General features: G+C 43.5%; 1 non-coding gene across 1 annotated transcript; it reads left to right on the forward strand.

The window, feature by feature from the left end:
* Positions 1–107, forward strand: LOC111726233. The gene has a single exon (XR_002774059.1). It is a non-coding gene; the product is annotated as a small nucleolar RNA U13 (small nucleolar RNA).
* The last annotated feature ends 4,098 nt before the right edge of the window (positions 108–4,205 follow it).

Consider the following 4,205-nt stretch of genomic DNA (forward strand, 5'->3'; position numbering starts at 1 on the left):
CACCTTCTGTAGTTCATAGGCATGATGATTGGGTTTTCGTGCACAGGTGTGAGATGTGCGTCCCACAAATCTTGTTGTTAGGACATCAGCACATTACGCGTCTTACATGAAAAAAACAAAAAATGAAGTTTGATGTCCCATTTGTCTATTTTTGTATTTGGTGTCTATTTCTATCTCAATTGCTGAAGCACACGTCCTATTTCTTTGGGAAAAATACATTAAAAATGTGTAAAGAGCTTAGTAAAATGAATTTTGAAACCCTTGGGAAATTTCTTGAAATATGTAGTATGGAAATTATATTTATACATCATAACTCAGTTCAGCATTGTAAATATGAGAAGCCCGTTTATACTACCAAGTAAAAAGAAATGGGGGAAAGAAAAATGGAGTATCCCTCTCGATATCTAGAAGAGGGATAGCAAGTATCTGGCATGTGTGTCACATTTTCTACAGCCCTGCTGGACGAAGACAAAGAAATATCACCCTTTTTCTTGTTAAACCCCCATGCGCTTCAGAACCCTTCTCAATACAGAGCTTCAGGCAACTCCCATTCACAATCCTATGAGGCAACTTATTAGATAAAATCTATTGGTCATCCTGTCCTCGAAAACGCTTCCAAAAGCAGGTTAGTTAGAGCAGAATTCCTCTAACATAGCCCACTAGAAAGCCATAGCTGCAGATTCATAACAATTACAAACATGAAATAAACCCACAGAGAAATCCTCCCAGACAGAAGTCACTTCACCGATGAATCCTCCATTTTCTAAATCGATACCCACAGAACCCTTTTTGTCCCATTGTTCCTACTAAAATACTGTGAAATTAGATTCGTGTGAAATAGTATTACTGAAACAGGTCTCTTTCTAAAGAAAGATCATTTATAACATTGCTGTCATTTCTCTGGAAAACGTTAGTCAACTTTAGTTTATTTGACATCTGTCTTGGGCAAGTTGGTGTCCACAAAATGTTTAATTTTTAAAGGTTATAAAAACAAGAATATTTTTTAAAAACTAACAGTATTATCACCATATCCTCAGTTGGGAATGAGAATTTCAAAAGTATGAGGAGAAAGGGAATTCCAGAACACTCTCCAACTTAGTGATTATTTTAAGCCCAAATTATTTTTAAAAGACTGAATAAGCCACAAAACAGATGTTATTAGGAGGATATCTGCCTGGCATTTTATTCAAATGTGGAATCGTGGCTGCTGAAGCCTACTGCCCGGAGTCTAATGCGTGTACCTCTAGGTTCCTAGGTGTTTACTTAGATACAGTTTGGGTAAGCATTTGCCATTGAAGTGCTTCTTCTCAAAGGTCATAGAAATCAAGCCATTAACAAGCATACCAACAGTTCCTCTGAACAGGCTTAATGTTTGCCACGTCCAGATAAAACACCCGTTAAAAGAACTCAGCCTAGCCTTTCTCTTACAGACTATCCCTCTGTGTGATGCCAAAACATAAAAAGCTGATTTCTTAAATAAAACCTAGTCCAGAAGCAGAATTATTATAAATAGATATCAAAATCCCAGTGGTTCTCAATATGTCAGCATCACTTGAGAGCTTGTCAGAAATGCACGTTCTTGGGCACCCCCAGCCCCAGGCCCCTGGGTGTGGGACCAGCCACTTCAGCAGGCCCTCAGGTGACCGATGCACTGTGTGCTGCTATGGCTGGAGAACTGTTGCTTGCTCTCCTGGTGCCTATTAGCCTGGTCTGTTTTACCTAGACCCCTTGAGGCTTCTTTTTCTGTGTGATCTTGATAATAACAGAATTTCCCCAATTTGAGGAGCAAACTACAGTTTTCCAAATATAACATCTAATGAGCAATCAGACAGTGACCCTCCCTCTGTACCAAAATAAGAGTACAGAAGCTGTCTATGTATTTTTAGAACACAAAAAAGAAAATTTGCTAGCATCTTCAGGAAAACCAACTTTTAAAAAATCTGTTTTATCGTTAGATTTAGATGATGGGTCTGTTAAAAAAAAAATAATAATAGGGTAAGAGCATAGCTATAAAGTTGACTAATATTATCTGTGGCAGCTTAAAATAATGTAGCCATTCCCCAGCCAGGAAAACAATCCAAACTTATATAAAGAGGACATTTTAAGGAGGGAGGCAGGAAGCTGCCTCCCAAGCCAAATAAAAGGGCATCTTTGCTCTCCAGATTGAAGGAGTGTCATGTCCCACACCATGTGGCAGGTGGAGGGACTGTAGGAGGCTATCTGTTATGCAGAGGTAGCACCTGGCACCAGGCCATGCTGGTGGCTTGAGGACTCCAGTCGTGACCACCACCTTCCCGCAGGGCTCTGCAGTCTGCCTGCCCCCTTGGAGTCCATCATATTCAATTTCATAACAATGTAAACTGAGCTGAGGAGCCAGGGCTCCCCAGCCAGGCATATTTTAAGACCAGGTAGCTGGGTGTGGTGGCTCACGCCTGTACTCCTAGCACTCTGGGAGGCCAAGGTGGGTGAATTGCTTGAGCTCAGCAGTTAGAGACCTGCCTTGGCAAGAGTGAGACCCTGTCTCTAAAAATAGCTGCATGTTGTGGGCACTTGTAGTCTTGGGAGGCTGAGGCAAAAGGATGCTTGAGCCCAAGAGTCTGAGGTTGCTGTGAGCTATGATGCCATGGCACTCAACCCCAGGATGACTAAGATTCTGTCTCAAAAAGTAAAAATAGGGGATAGTGCCTATACCTCAAGGGAGTAGGGTGCCAGCCCCATATGCCAGAGGTGACGGGTTCAAACCCAGTGCTGGCCAAAAACTGCAAAAAAAAAAAAAAAAAAAAATTAATTAATTTAAAAAAAACAGTAAAAATAAAGGCTTGTAACCTATAGCTCAGTGGCTAGGGCACCGGCCACATACACCAAGGATAGCAGGTTTGAACCCGGCCTGGGCCTGCCAAACAACAACTACAACAAAAAAGGCAGGCATTGTGGCAGGCGCCTATAGTCCCAGCTACTTGGGAGGCTGAGGCAAGAGAATTGCTTAAGCCCAAGAGTTTGAGGTTGCTGTGAGCTGTGACGCCACGGCATTCTATGCAGGGCGACATAGTGAGACTGTCTCAAAAAAATAAAATAAATAAATAAAGTAAAAATAAAACTCTCAGGTCATGTTTCCATTTTAAAGTGGACTTCTAGTTTTTAGATCACAGTGATGTACTTTCTAGAGCAGTTTCTCCACCTTGGCACTTACTTATATTCTGGGCTGGATAATTCTTTTTTTTTTTGAGAGTTTCACTCTGTCACCCTGGGTAGACTCCTGTGTATGCATCACAGCTCACAGCAACCTCAAACTCCTGGGCTCAGGCTGTCCTCTGGCCACAGCGTCCCAAGTAGCTGGTATTTAGGCACCCGCCAGAATGCCCAGCTAGTTTTTCTGTTTTTAGCAGAGGTACAGTCTAGGTTTTGCTCAGGCTAGTCTAGAACTCAAGGGATCCACCTGCCTTGGCCTCCCAGAGTGCAAGTTACAGGCACTCGCCACGGGTTGGGCCAGGGCTTCGTAATTCTTTGTTGTCAGAGTCTGTCCTGCACAGCGCTGGACATTTAGCAGCATTCCTGGCTCCTGTCCGCTAGACGCTAGTAACAACCCCCAATCGGGACAACCAAAAATGTCTGCGGATAGTGCCAAATGTGTTCCAGGGAGGGGGAGACACCCCACCCACACCCCTAAATTGAGAACCACTATTCTAGAGAGATTTTCCCCCCTTTCATGTTAGTGAAATCCTTCCCCCGTTCCTTATCTTCATTAAGCCCACCACTCCTCCGATTCCTGTCATTTTTCCTTACTTACCATCTCCCTTCACACGCACACAGAGTCTTTCTTTCCCTACCTGGACTGGTGCTCCTAGGCTGTCATCTCACTTGCTATTCTTCAACGTTCTTAACTCCCTGGCACCCCATTAACTACAGCCTCACTCATTCCCCCAAATTCCGCCCTGGATGGGTTCAGCTCCTGTGCTCAGATACCAAACCTGCAGACTTAGGTCTGCAGAAAGTCGCAGTCTCCCCGCAGCGAGCCCCAGGGAGGGAGGCAGTGGGAGGTTCTTGCCATCTGCTTCAGTCTTTTCCATTCCACTGTCTTAGCCTTTGAGATTATAAGGAACATACCATAGCCTGGGTAGCTTAGGAAACAAATGCTTATTTCTCGCAGTTCTGGAGAGGATCCATAAATTGCAGTTCCACAAAAATCAAGGCAATGATTTACCACT

Source organism: Otolemur garnettii, unplaced genomic scaffold, assembly GCF_000181295.1.
Source record: "Otolemur garnettii isolate 467f Iridium unplaced genomic scaffold, OtoGar3 scaffold00057, whole genome shotgun sequence".
NCBI lineage: Eukaryota > Metazoa > Chordata > Mammalia > Primates > Galagidae > Otolemur > Otolemur garnettii.